The sequence below is a fragment of the Rattus norvegicus genome, chromosome 15 (assembly GCF_036323735.1).
Source record: "Rattus norvegicus strain BN/NHsdMcwi chromosome 15, GRCr8, whole genome shotgun sequence".
In the NCBI taxonomy this organism is placed as follows: domain Eukaryota; kingdom Metazoa; phylum Chordata; class Mammalia; order Rodentia; family Muridae; genus Rattus; species Rattus norvegicus.
Window position 1 is genome coordinate 79,405,616 of NC_086033.1, and position 18,274 is coordinate 79,423,889.

The 18,274-nt window shown below is 35.2% G+C and overlaps 1 protein-coding gene and 1 non-coding gene across 2 annotated transcripts in view; both read right to left on the reverse strand.

The window, feature by feature from the left end:
• Klhl1 (kelch-like family member 1) overlaps positions 1-18,274 on the reverse strand; it is a 444,521-nt gene that overhangs the window by 299,452 nt on the left and 126,795 nt on the right. The window lies entirely within an intron of this gene.
• Positions 11,024-11,130, reverse strand: LOC120097292 (U6 spliceosomal RNA). Its single transcript, XR_005494502.1, has one exon. It is a non-coding gene; the product is annotated as a U6 spliceosomal RNA (small nuclear RNA).

Consider the following 18,274-nt stretch of genomic DNA (forward strand, 5'->3'; position numbering starts at 1 on the left):
AGAGCTTCCAGGGACTAAGCCACTACCTAAAGACTATACATGGACTGACCCTGGACTCTGACCCCATAGGTAGCAATGAATATCCTAGTAAGAGCACCAGTGGAAGGGGAAGCCCTGGGTCCTGCTAAGACTGAACCCCCAGTGAACTAGTCTATGGGGGGAGGGCGGCAATGGGGGGAGGGTTGGGAGGGGAACACCCATAAGGAAGGGGAGCGGGGAGGGGGATGTTTGCCCGGAAACCGGGAAAGGGAATAACACTCGAAATGTATATAAGAAATACTCAAGTTAATTAAAAAAAAAAAAAGAAGAAGGAAGACCCAAGCAAAGATGCTTGAATTACACTTAGAAGGTGAAACAAAATAGTCATAGGAGGCAGAGGTAGCAAGAAAACTGGGAGAGGAATATGAGGAGGCAGGATCAGGTATTGGGAAGTAGAGAAGAGAGATCCGAAAGGCCAAGAGAATTAATGGAAAACTGCCGCTGCCTGGGGTGGGAGGGGAGAAGAGCATCTCTAGGAAGTTCCATAGACCTGAGTTGGGGAAGATTCCCAGAAGGCAATTCAGGTAGGTTTAGACCAAATGCCTAACAGTGGGGACAAGGAACCTGAAAAGGCTACCACCTATATCCAGCCAGGACCCCAGATGAGGCATGGGAGAAAACTATATCACACACAAAACTTTCAACCCAAAATAAGTCCTGTCTAAAAGAAATGCAGGAACAAAGATGAAGCAGAGACTGAGGGAATGGCCAACCAATAACTGACCCAACTAGAAACCATCTCATGGGCAAGCACCAATACCTGACATTATTAGTAATAGTCTGTTATGCCTGCAGACAGAAGCCTAGCATAACAATTCTCTGAGAGGCTTTGCCCAGCAGCTGGCTGAATCAGACAGAGATGTCTACAGCTAAACTTTAAAAAGAGGATGGGAGCAGTATGGGAGAGTTACAGGAGGAATGTTGATAGGTGAATTCAAGAAAATGTGACCAAATTAGAGGGAGAATATTAGTATCCCTCAAGTACCAACCCCTGACAGTAATTCAATAACAAGTTATTATACATAATTGAAGAAAAGGTCAGAAATTTGAGAGCGAATAGAGGGAACACTGGAGGACTTAATAAAGGAAGACATAGAGTATACATGTAAATATAGTATGGAATTCTAAAAGAAAAAAAGGGCAACAATCATAGAATGAAACAACAAAATAATGAATACCTAGAATTATAATTCACTGGTGCAGTGTTCACTCAGAACCTGCAAAAAATTTGGATTCCATTTGTCAACACTGTGCCTCCTCAGATGAAGGGTACAGATGGAAATAACATGAGAGTATTTAATATAGATCATTGTGTTTTAGAGGGTCCTGGATTTATATTGCAAGGATTATTACATTTTAAGCACACAAACACATACCCCGCCCACACTCGCATACACAAAGGAAAAAATGCTGAGCGTTATAAAAGTTAATACATTTTGTTTTATTTATGCTTGAATATTTTTTATTCTGAAATAGAATTATCACAAAAGAACTGTGATTATAGGGTACGATGGGTTAAATTGCATCTTATGAACAAGAATAATCACACAGGGTAAACTTTACTAAATTGCTGTACTTAATATGAAACCAGTTTTAACAGGCTGCTATGGAAAAGGCAGATCACACTTTGCAACATATTACATAACTTTCCTATTAACGGTAGGAAAAAAGAAATGAACAAAGATGAATAAGTAATCTTTCATCACTTCCTCAACAGACTTGTCAAACTAAAAATATTTCATATAGTCTTAAAACACAAAGTCATAAGGAAAACTTAATTAGCCATTGTTACTTTGTTTTTCTAAATAGATAAAAAAAAAACATGTTATCAGGTGAACATACAAAATTCAACCATCGGTAATTTTCATTTTATATCAATTATATTACCATTACTTTTGATTTTAATGAAATTTGAAGATGTTAATAATTATGAAATCATGAAACTAATCTAAAAAATGTAGGTGTTAAGAAACCAAACTGAGGAAATTACAATTCCTGTGCCTTCTTAAATTTCTTAAACAAAACAGGAAACTCTTTTGGTAATTTAAAAAGAATATGATAATATATTTAAGGAAATCATTAAGTATATATGCTAGCACTTGTACATTCCTGATTTTATTCCCCTCCAGGTCCACCCTCCAAGATCTTATGGATAATGAATTTGGGAAATCTGTGAACCACAGCTGAAGAAGAAAGGGTAGAAAGGAAAGTAAGAAATCATAAACTATATTTTAATTTCAAACACTTACTTAAAAAGTACTTTGAAAATCTAAAAAAAAACTTGAAATGACAATAATGATACATGGAAAACAGTATATTTGGAAGGTAAAGCAATAAGCTAAGTACATACATTTGAATTACAAAAATATACACTTCTACGAGTAGGTAAAAACAATCAAAATTAGACTTTACATTTTGTTCAAGTTTATCATGGAATATCTTATAAAAGGGGGGAAGAAGAAAGTGATGAAATTGATTATGTTGTATGATACAGTGAATTCCAAGAAGCCTTGATTGTAGAATAAAACACAAAATGTGGGGAGGAGATAATTTTGTCCAAACATTTGTTACTTTTCAAAAACTAAGATTCCACACTATCAACACACACACACACACACACACACACACACACACACACACATACACACACACACATACACACACACACACACACGGTAATTTGTATCTATTCAGTTACATATTTATGTATCCATAGAGATTTGAATGTGATGAATACATGTTTGGCAACGTCGAAGAGTCATGAAATTTGAAATGTTGCACATGCAAACATTTCAAGGTAAACACCTAAATTGAAAAAGCAAATGAGATCAGACTCACAAGGAGGACTCACAAACTTTAGCTATTCTTTGAAATATGGAACTCAAAAATCCTTGCACCTAAACATAATTTTGGGAGAGAACTCAGAACACAAAATATTTGGTGCCCCAGGAGATCACTCCTTCTATGAATTTTGTTAATAAAATAGACTATAATATTTGAGATAAATTTACAGGGTAGAAATCTCAATATTCTCTACATTACAAACTATTAATTACAGCTAATGTCACCAATGTGGTTGTTAAAAAACAAACAAGGAAAGCAAAAAATAAAAAATAAAAAAATAAAAATTAAACAGCTATAGGAGAATAAGAGCTTAATTTTCTACTGATGAGCAATAAATTTGTCTTAAAATGACATGAAAATGATTCTGATTCCCATGTTTTCCTTAAACACATGGAAAAGCATACCTAAAATTTTAAACTTTAACAAATGCATGGTTTTATAACCAATGTGTAACACATGCAATTTTGTTCTGTCTTAATTTGGTTTCCCATTTCTCTGATAAATATACACTTACAAAGTAAATTTTAACAAAAAATATTTTCTATAATTAATTTGCCACTGTATTGCCCAAATTGAAGCACCAAGAGCGTCCAAGTCAAGAACAGAGAGAACTAATCAATATAATTTCCGACGGAACTACCCATAGACTAGCCTATTCTAAACAATTTCTCATTGACTGCCTCTTTTCAACTCATTCGAAATATTGTCAAATTAACAATAACAACTAAACCGCACAATTTACTGATTAAAAATATTAATGTAGCACGGAAATGTCCTGTTCTGTATGTGATGTTTATCTATCTTTTACATTTTTCTTCACATCTCTCATGTTATATTACCTACTAAAGTGTAGACTGTTTAAAAGAGAAAGATTTTATATTCAACAATAATTTTGATTTGTTTGATCTGATTCTGAAAAGATATGTGGTGTAAAAATGTGCTAAAGATTAGTAGAAACAATAAATATTTATGTGAACAATACCCTAGGTTATATTTGATATTTATGATTACATTCCAATTTTAAAATTAACATAATGTGTAATTATTAGACATTATTATATTATGATATTGTCACTTACTATTTTGTTTGCCCCAGTATCTATATATACTTTGCAATGAGAGTTTTAACTTTAAATTATCTAATTTTAAGTTATCTGATTACTATTTGTAAATTATCATATTATATTATTATCAGTATTTTATTAGATAACACATTCAAGCATGACACTTTAGACTAGTAAAGAGTTTGTTAGTTCGTACCCAAACTATAAGTCCACAAGTACCTATTTTTATTTTCTATGCTTGGAAAAAGGGCCCAATATATTAAACATTTACCTGAATGATAGACTATATAATCATAGGCTTGTAAATAACGAAGTAGCATATATAAAAAGTGGCTATTTTAGTTATTATCCAACCTACAACTAACTCACCTGTAACTGTGTAGCTCTCATTGAAGACTCAGAATTATTCTTCTCACACCATTTTATTCTTTTCTCTAACATAGACTTTGACAGTCACAATTGATTATTTATCCTTTATACTTACTTGAAACAACCTCTTTCAACTATGTGAGTTGCATTGAATACATATATCAAAAGGAAAAGGATTTAATTATTCATCAGCATGGACCAGCCTTTTTGATGTTATCCAAATAATTAATTTTCATTGATTTAGAAAATTTTTTACTTTGCATAGAAGACAAGTCAAAAGTGGATCAATATTATCCCTATCCTGCTCACAACATAGTGTTTTTAATTCATTTTCCCAATTCTGTATCTTACATTTGTCACTGAAGTTCATGAGTATGTGATGGTTCAGAAGTTAAAAGTAATGCAAAGTTGTCTTCTGTAAATTCACCTTTCTGTGAACATTTTGAAGAATCCTATATACTTACAAACTTTATGGAAATTATTAATAACTAAAATGCAACAAATAGGAAATGTAAAAGTCACAGCATGCTCTATCAAGTAGACTTGTGGAAAGATATCCATGATCCAGAGACAGGAGAGATGCAGACTAAATAAAATACATAGTACATGAGATCTTTCTGGTGGAATTAAATTCAGTTCAAGTGTTAGAGGCATTGATTATAGATGTACCAATTAAATAGTACTGTTGGATAAAATGTATTTTAAGAAAATATTGATATTTTCATAGGTAATGAAATGAAAGCCTAACAATACATTCAACAGAAACCTAGCACTATACCAGCTTAAATACATACATACATACATACATACATACATACATACATACATATGCATAAACCCAAAAACTAAAACATAAAGCCCATAGCTTTTCTTATGTAGTTGCAGAGATTGCAGAAATTTTCTAAAGAATGTGGGCTATTGTCAGTATTTTTATTTTTCCACAAGATCTTGAGGCTAAGATAATACACACATTGTTCCCATGACATAAAACAATCAATCAAGTTAGTACTGCTCAGGAAAGTTACACACTGCTAACTAGCTTTCATAGTAATGAAAGACACTATGTAGGCTTCCTCAACAGGCTGACCCAATGGTAAACACTATGAACTATGTTAGTGACCTATATGACAAGATGTGCTTATGGAAGTACTAATTAAATACTATTGAAAAGGAGATAAATAATCAATTTTTTTAATAAAACACTGAAATTTTTCATAGGAAATGGAATAAAAGCCTACCAAGAGATTCAATAGAAATCTAGCATTGCACCAGCTTTGAAGAAATATATAGAAATATATATATATATATATATATATATATATATATATATATATATCCTAAAACAGGGATAATGCTTCTTATGAAGCCATAGGCTTTCTTTTTTTTTTTCTTTTTTTTTTTCCTTTTTTATTTTTTATTAACTTGAGTATTTCTTATATACATTTCGAGTGTTATTCCCTTTCCCGGTTTCCGGGCAAACATCCCCCTCCCCCCTCCCCTCCCTTATGGGTGTTCCCCTCCCAACCCTCCGCCCATTGCCGCCCTCCCCCCATAGACTAGTTCACTGGGGGTTCAGTCTTAGCAGGACCCAGGGCTTCCCCTTCCACTGGTGCTCTTACTAGGATATTCATTGCTACCTATGAGGTCAGAGTCCAGGGTCAGTCCATGTATAGTCTTTAGGTAGTGGCTTAGTCCCTGGAAGCTCTGATTGCTTGGCATTGTTGTACTTTTGGGGTCTCGAGCCCCTTCAAGCTCTTCCAGTTCTTTCTCTGATTCCTTCAATAGGGGACCTATTCTCAGTTCAGTGGTTTGCTGCTGGCATTCGCCTCTGTATTTGCTGTATTCTGGCTGTGTCTCTCAGGAGAGATCTACATCCGGCTCCTGTCGGTCTGCACTTCTTTGCTTCATCCATCTTGTCTAATTGGGTGGCTGTATATGTATGCGCCACATGTGGGGCAGGCTCTGAATGGGTGTTCCTTCAGTCTCTGTTTTAATCTTTGCCTCTCCCTTCCCTGCCAAGGGTATTCTTTTTCCTCATTTAAAGAAGGAGTGAAGCATTCACATTTTGATCATCCGTTTTAAGTTTCGTTTGTTCTAGGGATCTAGGGTAATTCAAGCATTTGGGCTAATAGCCACTTATCAATGAGTGCATACCATGTATGTCTTTCTGTGATTGGGTTAGCTCACGCAGGATGATATTTTCCAGTTCCAACCATTTGCCTACGAATTTCATAAACTCGTTGTTTTTGATAGCTGAGTAATATTCCATTGTGTAGATGTACCACATTTTCTGTATCCATTCCTCTGTTGAAGGGCATCTGGGTTCTTTCCAGTTTCTGGCTATTATAAATAAGGCTGCGATGAACGTAGTGGAGCACGTGTCTCTTTTATATGTTGAGGCATCTTTTGGGTATATGCCCAAGAGAGGTATAGCTGGATCCTCAGGCAGTTCAATGTCCAATTTTCTGAGGAACCTCCAGACTGATTTCCAGAATGGTTTTACCAGTCTGCAATCCCACCAACAATGGAGGAGTGTTCCTCTTTCTCCACATCCTCGCCAGCATCTGCTGTCACCTGAGTTTTTGATCTTAGCCATTCTCACTGGTGTGAGGTGAAATCTCAGGGTTGTTTTGATTTGCATTTCCCTTATGGCTAAAGATGTTGAACATTTCTTTAGGTGTTTCTCAGCCATTCGGCATTCCTCAGCTGTGAATTCTTTGTTTAGCTCTGAACCCCATTTTTTAATAGGGTTATTTGTTTCTCTGCGGTCTAACTTCTTGAGTTCTTTGTATATTTTGGATATAAGGCCTCTATCTGTTGTAGGATTGGTAAAGATCTTTTCCCAATCTGTTGGTTGCCGTTTTGTCCTAACCACAGTGTCCTTTGCCTTACAGAAGCTTTGCAGTTTTATGAGATCCCATTTGTCGATTCTTGATCTTAGAGCATAAGCCATTGGTGTTTTGTTCAGGAAATTTTTTCCAGTGCCCATGTGTTCCAGATGCTTCCCTAGTTTTTCTTCTATTAGTTTGAGTGTGTCTGGTTTGATGTGGAGGTCCTTGATCCACTTGGACTTAAGCTTTGTACAGGGTGATAAGCATGGATCGATCTGCATTCTTCTACATGTTGCCCTCCAGTTGAACCAGCACCATTTGCTGAAAATGCAGTCTTTTTTCCATTGGATGGTTTTGGCTCCTTTGTCAAAAATCAAGTGATCATAGGTGTGTGGGTTTATTTCTGGGTCTTCAATTCTATTCCATTGGTCTATCTGTCTGTCTCTGTACCAATACCATGCAGTTTTTATCACTATTGCTCTGTAATACTGCTTGAGTTCAGGGATAGTGATTCCCCCTGAAGTCCTTTTATTGTTGAGGATAGCTTTAGCTATCCTGGGTTTTTTGTTATTCCAGATGAATTTGCAAATTGTTCTGTCTAACTCTTTGAAGAATTGGATTGGTATTTTGATGGGGATTGCATTGAATCTGTAGATTGCTTTTGGTAAAATGGCCATTTTTACTATATTAATCCTGCCAATCCATGAGCATGGGAGTTCTTTCCATCTTCTGAGGTCTTCTTCAATTTCTTTCCTCAGTGTCTTGAAATTCTTATTGTACAGATCTTTTACTTGCTTGGTTAAAGTCACACCGAGGTACTTTATATTATTTGGGTCTATTATGAAGGGTGTCGTTTCCCTAATTTCTTTCTCGGCTTGTTTCTCTTTTGTATAGAGGAAGGCAACTGATTTATTTGAGTTAATTTTATACCCAGCCACTTTGCTGAAGTTGTTTATCAGCTTTAGTAGTTCTCTGGTGGAACTTTTGGGATCACTTAAATATACTATCATGTCATCTGCAAATAGTGATATTTTGACCTCTTCTTTTCCGATCTGTATCCCCTTGATCTCCTTTTGTTGTCTGATTGCTCTGGCTAGAACTTCAAGAACTATATTGAATAAGTAGGGAGAGAGTGGGCAGCCTTGTCTAGTCCCTGATTTTAGTGGGATTGCTTCAAGTTTCTCTCCATTTAGTTTAATGTTAGCAACTGGTTTGCTGTATATGGCTTTTACTATGTTTAGGTATGGGCCTTGAATTCCTATTCTTTCCAGGACTTTTATCATGAGGGGGTGTTGAATTTTGTCAAATGCTTTCTCAGCATCTAATGAAATGATCATGTGGTTCTGTTCTTTCAGTTTGTTTATATAATGGATCACGTTGATGGTTTTCCGTATATTAAACCATCCCTGCATGCCTGGGATGAAGCCTACTTGATCATGGTGGATGATTGTTTTGATGTGCTCTTGAATTCGGTTTGCCAGAATTTTATTGAGTATTTTTGCGTCGATATTCATAAGGGAAATTGGTCTGAAGTTCTCTTTCTTTGTTGTGTCTTTGTGTGGTTTAGGTATAAGAGTAATTGTGGCTTCGTAGAAGGAATTCGGTAGGGCTCCATCTGTTTCAATTTTGTGGAATAGTTTGGATAATATTGGTATGAGGTCTTCTATGAAGGTTTGATAGAATTCTGCACTAAACCCGTCTGGACCTGGGCTCTTTTTGGTTGGGAGACCTTTAATGACTGCTTCTATTTCCTTAGGAGTTATGGGGTTGTTTAACTGGTTTATCTGTTCCTGATTTAACTTCGATACCTGGTATCTGTCTAGGAAATTGTCCATTTCCTGAAGATTTTCAAATTTTGTTGAATATAGGTTTTTATAGTAAGATCTGATGATTTTTTGAATTTCCTCCGAATCTGTAGTTATGTCTCCCTTTTCATTTCTGATTTTGTTAATTTGGACGCACTCTCTGTGTCCTCTCGTTAGTCTGGCTAAGGGTTTATCTATCTTGTTGATTTTCTCAAAGAACCAACTTTTGGTTCTGTTGATTCTTTCTATGGTCCTTTTTGTTTCTGCTTGGTTGATTTCAGCTCTGAGTTTGATTATTTCCTGCCTTCTACTCCTCCTGGGTGTATTTGCTTCTTTTTGTTCTAGAGCTTTTAGGTGTGCTGTCAAGCTGCTGACATATGCTCTTTCCTGTTTCTTTCTGCAGGCACTCAGCGCTATGAGTTTTCCTCTTAGCACAGCTTTCATTGTGTCCCATAAGTTTGAGTATGTTGTATCTTCATTTTCATTAAATTCTAAAAAGTTTTTAATTTCTTTCTTTTTTTCTTCCTTGACCAGGTTATCATTGAGTAGAGCATTGTTCAATTTCCACGTATATGTGGGCATTCTTCCCTTATTGTTATTGAAGACCTGTTTTAGGCCGTGGTGGTCCGATAGCACGCATGGGATTATTTCTATCTTTCTGTACCTGTTGAGGCCCGTTTTTTGACCAATTATATGGTCAATTTTGGAGAAAGTACCATGAGGAGCTGAGAAGAAGGTATATCCTTTTGCTTTAGGATAGAATGTTCTATAAATATCCGTTAAGTCCATTTGGCTCATGACTTCTCTTAGTCTGTCGACATCACTGTTTAATTTCTGTTTCCATGATCTGTCCATTGATGAGAGTGGGGTGTTGAAATCTCCCACTATTATTGTGTGAGGTGCAATGTGTGTTTTGAGCTTTAGTAAGGTTTCTTTTACGTATGTAGGTGCCCTTGTATTTGGGGCATAGATATTTAGGATTGAGAGTTCATCTTGGTGGATTTTTCCTTTGATGAATATGAAGTGTCCTTCCTTATCTTTTTTGATGACTTTTAGTTGGAAATTGATTTTATTTGATATTAGAATGGCTACTCCAGCTTGCTTCTTCTGACCATTTTCTTGGAAAGTTGTTTTCCAGCCTTTCACTCTGAGATAGTGTCTGTCTTTGTCTCTGAGGTGTGTTTCCTGTAGGCAGCAGAATGCAGGGTCCTCGTTGCGTATCCAGTTTGTTAATCTATGTCTTTTTATTGGGGAGTTGAGGCCATTGATATTGAGAGATATTAAGGAATAGTGATTATTGTTTCCCTTTATATTCATATTTGGATGTGAGGTTATGTTTGTGTGCTTTCATTCTCTTTGTTTTGTTGCCAAGACGATTAGTTTCTTGCTTCTTCTAGGGTATAGCTTGCCTCCTTATGTTGGGCTTTACCATTTATTATCCTTTGTAGTGCTGGATTTGTAGAAAGATATTGTGTAAATTTGGTTTTGTCATGGAATATCTTGGTTTCTCCATCAATGTTAATTGAGAGTTTTGCTGGATACAGTAACCTGGGCTGGCATTTTTGTTCTCTTAGGGTCTGTATAACATCAGTCCAGGATCTTCTGGCCTTCATAGTTTCTGGCGAGAAGTCTGCTGTGATTCTGATAGGTCTCCCTTTATATGTTACTTGACCTTTTTCCCTTACTGCTTTTAATATTCTTTCTTTATTTTGTGCGTTTGGTGTTTTGACAATTATGTGACGGGAGGTGTTTCTTTTCTGGTCCAATCTATTTGGAGTTCTGTAGGCTTCTTGTATGTCTATGGGTATCTCTTTTTTTAGGTTAGGGAAGTTTTCTTCTATGATTTTGTTGAAGATATTTACTGGTCCTTTGAGCTGGGAGTCTTCACTCTCTTCTATACCTATTATCCTTAGGTTTGATCTTCTCATTGAGTCCTGGATTTCCTGTATGTTTTGGACCAGTAGCTTTTTCCGCTTTACATTATGTTTGACAGTTGAGTCAATGATTTCTATGGAATCTTCTGCTCCTGAGATTCTCTCTTCCATCTCTTGTATTCTGTTGGTGAAGCTTGAAAAATATGGAACGCTTCACGAATTTGCGTGTCATCCTTGCGCAGGGGCCATGCTAATCTTCTCTGTATCGTTCCAATTTTAGTATATGTGCTGCCGAAGCGAGCACGGCCATAGGCTTTCAAATTACAAGCCTGGAACATACAATGAAGAAACAGTAGCACAGATGTTACAGGGGTATCCAGCTGCTTCAGATTGGATATTAGGCCTATTCCATATGCACTAAATATCTCTGGCACTGGATATATGATCAAGAACCCAGAGTTATGGGGCTTAAAACCCCAAGGAATAAACATACTACTATTCTAAATGAACACAACACCAGGCAACGTATATTCCAAATTGCATACCTATTCCCACAGAGTAGTACAGTATTCTTTAGTAGATGAATCATTGTTCAGTGAACAGTGTTTAACACATAAATAACAACTTGACTAAATAATTATATAACTAATATATATTATATATATATAATATATATATATATATATGTCTTACAAGTGGAAAAATCTGAACCATCTTCCAACACTTAGTGGCCAAAATGTAATTAAGAGAAGTCAAAGAATTTAAAAGCCTGAAATTAAGGAGTTCCAGTGTGTAAGAAGTCTTGTGATTAAGACGGGGTCATTCATTGTATTTATAAGCTCACCAAAAATGTGTTTGCCTTCATGAGAGCTGCACTATACCAGGTCAGTTAATATCTTAGAAAGAACTTGGGTGGATTCACAGACCAGGGCCACTAACTGATGAGCTGTTGATAGTAGACAGCTTTGCCAGGAAGAGAGCAGCAGTATTCTTTAAGAGCATGGCCCCTGGAAGGTTGACCAAGCTTCTGATGATGATCCCACGGCAAAGTTTTGACCAGCACAATTTAGAATCTATGGTTTATTGATAAAATATAATGAAGAAAAAAGGAAGTTGAAAAGATTAAGAGATGGATTTGAAAGAAATTAGGGAAAGAGCTGGAGATGTAAATAACATCAAATGGATTACATGAAATTCTCATAAGAATAATGTGAAGTAGCCAAAGAAGCCAACATTTTCCTCTGTGATTCTAAAAATATACATTTTAAAAGTAGTAGAAAGACAGGAAATGTACTCAGAAAAATGCAATTATAACATGAAATATTTGATCTTCAATATTTTAGATGTGGACTGAGTCAAATTGATTAGTCAATACAGAGGTAGAATGAGTAGAAATATGATCTTGTCTACTTAACAGGCATTTGAAAGTGATAAAGGAAAACTGATTATATTTGATTTTAATTTTTTGTATGCACAGTTAAATATGTACATTCCAGTGGTATTCATTAATTTGTTCAGTAAACACACATTTAATATTCTTAAAAATCAGTTTTATTTAATCTGTAGATATAACCATAAATAAAGTTGCTTGGGTTCGGTCCCCAGCTCCGACAAAAAGAAAAGGAAAAAAAAGTTGCAATTTTCAAGTTGCTTACATTTGAGTAGAAAAAGAAATAACAGAAAATACTATCTAGGGCACAAAAAATGCTAAATATTAAAACAAGCATGCAGAATACAAATCTACTGTAGAAGGAAAGGACATGATAAGAGTTGAACAAGGTAATTAATATAAAGGGAATAGGTTTATTTGATGAAGGTTCTCTATATGAAGAAAAATGTAAACTAAGATATACAAAGGCTGGTTTGAAATTATCAAACATGCCACTATAGCTAAATCTGACTTAAAAGATAGAGTTACAGACATAAAGTCAACCAAAGCAAGAATCTTGATTTCTAAGACCCTGTGATCATAGATAAAGATTTGCATTTTGTTTTGTGTAAGATTGAAAACCATTAACTGACAGTAATTTTAAAAGATTAATGATTGATAATTGTTCATAACTCTGGAATGAAGGAAACCCATTTGAGCCTTGTTATTAGAAACCCCCTGTGGGTAATGATGATTTTAACTCATATTATAAGAAAGACAAAAAGGAAAACATTTTCTTGAAGATGTTTTCAGAAATAACACTGAAAACAAATACATGAAAGTTGTGAATATGGAATATAAAGAAATAAAGGGGAAGTATGGCAAGTTTATTTTAATGTATTGAAAAAATTTGAGAACGACTCTGTGATGTAGAGATTAAAACACCATAAAAGGAGTAGATACATAGGATAGTACCAGACTACACAGTGGTAGACATAAATATTGCTCAAATTGGGGAAAAGTTTAAAGGTTCCATAATATATTTTATACTATAATTTTATTAGCATTTAAAAGATGTTTAGATGTGATGGCTAATGCTGATTATCAGCCTAGTAGAACATAGAATTACCTAGTAGAAAATCCTCTAGGGGTTGCATGTGAGGCAGTATTAAGATTAGGTTATTTGAAGTGAGAGGCCCTATTCTAGCTGAGATGTATGCCTTGGGTCTAGACTCTGTTGTATAGACTCTGTTGCCTTGGGTTACTGCTATCATGACTTTTGTGATATGATGGATAGTACACATTTACTGTGGCCCCCAAATAAATACTATTTGTTGTAAATCACCGGTGTCAGGAAAATAACAGTTCAGAAAATGGGTGTTAGAGGCAGAGTCAATTCTGTGATGATCTGGGCCTTGTGGTCTGAAGCCTTCAAAACTAGCTTAAGAAACAAATTTGCTAGGATTTACAAAATAGTTATATAAAAACCTAGAATATCATTAGTAGAGCTTAATGAATGAATGTATGAAAATCAATCTTCAAAATCCATTATAAAAACAAACTCACAAAAAACACATGATCATGTCATTTGATGCTAAAAACGCCTTTAACAAAATCCAATCCCTTCATGTGAAATATCTTAAAGAGATCAGAAATTCAAGGATTCTATCTAAACATAATCAAAGCAATATCCAGTCAACTTCAAAATAAATGGATAGAAACTTGAAGCAATCTCACTAAAATCAGGGATTAGACAAGGCTCTCACTCTCTCCCTATCTATTCAATATAATCCTTGAAGTTCTTGCTAGAATAATAAGACAACTAAAGGAGATGAAGGGAATAAAATTTCCAAAGGATGAGGTCAAAGTATCACTGTTTGCATATGATATTATAAAATTCTTGAGTCCCCCTCAAATTTCTACCAGAGACTTCCTAGAGCTGATAAACAACTTCACCAAAGTGACTTGATACAAATTTGTCAAAGCAGTCAGTAGCCCTTCTTTACATAAATGATAAATATTCTGAGAAAGAAATTAAAGAAGCAACACCCACCAAAATCGACACAAATAGTATAAAATGTCTTGATGTAACTCTAACCTAGTAAGTAAAGTATCTCTATGACAAGACCTTCCAGTCTCTGAAGAAAGAAATCAAAGATCTCAGAAGATGGAAAGACTTCCCATGCTCATGGATTGGCAGGATCAATATACTGAAAATGGCTGTCTTGCCAAAAGCAATCTATTCATTGCAATCCCAATAAACATTCCAACTCAATTCTTCATAGATTTAGAAAGAACAATTTGCAAATTCTTCTGGAATAACAAAAACAAAAACTAAAAAACAGGATACCGAAAACTATTCTCAACAAGAAAAGCACTTCTGGGGAATCACCATCCCTGACCTCATGTTGTATTACAGAGCAATAGTGATTTAAAAACTGTATGGTATTGATACAGAGACTGGCAGGTAGATAAATTGAATAGAATTGAAGACCCAGAAATGAACCCACACACCTATGGTCACTTGATCTTTGACAAAGGAGCTAAAACTATCCAATGTAAAAAAAAAAAAAAAAAAAGACAGCATTTTCAACAAATGGTGTTGGTTCAACTGAAGGTCAGCATGTAGAAAAATGCAAATTGATCCATTCCCATCTCCTTGTACAAAGGTCAAGTCCAAGTAGATCAAGGACCTCCAAATAAAACCATACACACTCAAACTAATAGAAGAGAAAAAGGGGTGAAGAGCCTCAAACACATGGGCACAGGAGAAAATTTTCTGAACAGAATACCAATGGAATGTACTCTAAGATCAAAAGAAAAATGGGACCTCATAAAATTAGGAAAATGACACCCTTCACGATAGTCACCAACAATATAAAATACTTTAGTGTGACTCTACCTAAGCAAGTGAAAGACCTGTATGAGAAGAACTTCTCTGTAAAAAGATATTGAGGAAGATATCAGAAGGTGGAAAGAATTTCCATGATCATGTATGGGATCAATACAGGCAAATGATCATCTTATCACAATCCATCTACATATTCAATCCAACTCCCATCAAAATTCCAACATAATTTTTTACAGACCTTGAAAAAAACAATTATCAACTCCAGATTTGAAAAGAAAAAAACAAAACAAAACAACACAGCCAACAATAACAACAACAACAAAATACTAGGATAGACAGAACAATCCTGAACAATGAAAAACTTCTGGAGGAATCACAATCTCTGACCTCAAGTTGTGCTACAGAGCAACAGTGATAAAGATCACATGGTATTGGTACAGAGACAGACAGATGATCAATGGAATGGAATCAAAGACCCAAAAGTAAATCCACACACCTATAGACACTCAGTTTTTATCAATGAAGTCAAAACTATACAGTAGGAAAAACACATAATGTTTGAAAACCACGAACCTGAAATTGAAATGATGATTAAATTATGCCATGCTAGAAAACAGATAGAAAAAATGTTCAGGCTAAAACTGGATGCACATAAATGCTATGACAACCAGGGACTCAATGAACAGTCTCCATCATGACTGGCAGCAGAATGAGGCAACACCAACCTCATGATACTGGTTTGTAAAGTAGAAGATGGGTACACTATGAAGTCTTTTGTTTTGATTCTAAGGAGCCACTGAAGCCAGGCAATGTATGGCACTGTCAAAGTCGAAGCAAAGAGGCCCAAAGAGAAAAGCACTGCATGAAGAGGTTCACCTGAATACTAACTTTAGTGGAGATCGTAGAATGTCTGAGATGTCCAAACCTTCACATATCTGTCAAAGAATGATTCAGGTTTGTAGTGAGACTGACCAAAGACAGGGGCTATGTATGTTACAAGGATGGTGCAACTCTAGGCCTTCGGGTCAGAAATAGTTTTAGTAAAGACACCAATACATCACGGAACTTCAGGATTTGCTGTTTGTCTTGCAGTGGTTTGATCTTGCTTTGTGCTCATCATTCTTTGTGATTTTCAGATTTAATGCCTTTAAAATTATAAAGTGTACCTTTATCTTTTTCTTCTAGAAGTATGTAAGTTTATATTATTGGTGCTTACACTTAAGAGAATATCGTGGGAGGGTCTCTGAGTCTAACTTTTCATCTTAGACTGGACATATTTTACATTTTCAAGTAGACATTATGAAGTATGAGAGTTAAAGAGTAAAGGACATGCCTCATAATTCAAAAGATTTCAATCAATTCATGAAATATATTTGTGATGGCTAATACTGTCCACTTGACAAGACACTCACTGAGGAGACTAACTTAAATATATATCTGTTAAGGAAATTCTAGATGTGCTGAATTGAGAAGACCTGACCTAAAAGTGAATCAATCATTCTATGATCTATATTTCTAGATAACATGGAAAATAATAAGATGTGCTGAGGAATAACACCCATCTATCTTTGCTTCTTAACTCCAAATACAATAGGAAAGGCTGTTTTAGGCTTAAATAGCCATGACTTCACCATCCTCAATCAGTTAGCAAAAATAATCACATTCTTTTTTGAGTTGAATTCTCAGATATTTTATCATAATGATAAGAAAATAACACAGAAGACAGTAAGTAAATAACTGGAAAAACAGAAAACACTAACACTGCAAATTATTCTCTAACTCATTGGTTTCAAAAGAAATGTTAGAGCAGCATTTGATCTTTAACTCACTTCAGTTGTCAAAGGAAATCTTGTGATAGTCAGTGCAATCATTTGAGGCTTAATAGACAAAGCTAAGTACGGATCAAAGGTGGAGAGTTACCTCAAATCTCAAATACTCAATGTGAATCATTGGACAGCTGCTGAATAATGGGTAAGTTAAAAGGCTCTGCCTCAAACACATTGGTAGAGATGACAAATTCCTGAACAGAACACTAATAATGCAGTCACCAAGATTAATCAATGGGGCCTCATGAAACTTAAAAGCTTCTGTAAGGCCAAGGACACAATCAATAGAACAAAACAGCAGCTGAGACTATGGGAAAAGCTCTTCACCAACCCTATATCTGATAGGGACTAATATCAAAAATATATAAAGAACTCAAGAAATCAGACAACAACAGCCAAATAAAACAATTGAAAACTCGGTATATAACTAAACAGAATTCTCTCTCTTTCACTTTTTAATATTTGTTTATAGAAGGGCACTTAAAACAACAGGTTCAGCCGCTTCTTCTGTTCTTTAGTTAGACAACTAGGCCACTGTTTTCAGACCATGTAACAACTGGTTTCAAAAGCAGAATGGTCAAGACTAGCTGGTTATTCACCTTAATGACAAAATGCTTGTGTATCCTTTCAAAAATTTCAGAGAAGGTGTACAGCAATGTGCATATTGATATGCACATATGTACACAAACATAACTGGAAAAGCACAAAGAGAATGTCACTAAGACTTTTCTACTGAGGAATAAAAGGAGCCAAGGGTTTCTAATATTTTTATTGTCAATCTAAGAAAGGATAAAGAGGAAAAACATCCCATGTTTTTAATTGAAAGGCTAAGAAACATTATCATAGTATTTGATAATATATAGATATCATAAAGGTTAAGATACATGTAGCACTTAATAACTGATGCTTAATTAGACCATATAATAAACATTTTTGTTTGCTTTCTTTTTTGTTTGTTTGTTTTGTGACTGATTGAGATGAATATTAAGAACCTCAGGCTGACCTCAAATTTACTGTATAAGTGAAGCTGGTTTTGAACACCTGAATCTCTTGATTCCACTGCAGGGTCCTGGATCTATAGAGAAAATGCTCAATGGAAAGGGCTAAACTAACTGAGTAATTACCTCAAATTGTTGTCCATCATTGAAATTTAGTTTGCCCTTGTCAACATATTTTCTGCTTTTCCATTTCAAAGACCATTTCTTTTGCTAGACAGGAAAGGAGCACCACTGGAATTGAACATAATTTTTCATCAAGACTTGGCTATTTGTCCCAACTGATGGATCAATACTTATTTGGGGAGTGATGCTAGGTCATTTTCTTGAAATAAGCTTTATTGGTACAAATATCTACTGAAAGGACAAGGTCATGCCAGTGTCTGGTTAAGAAAACATAGTACTAA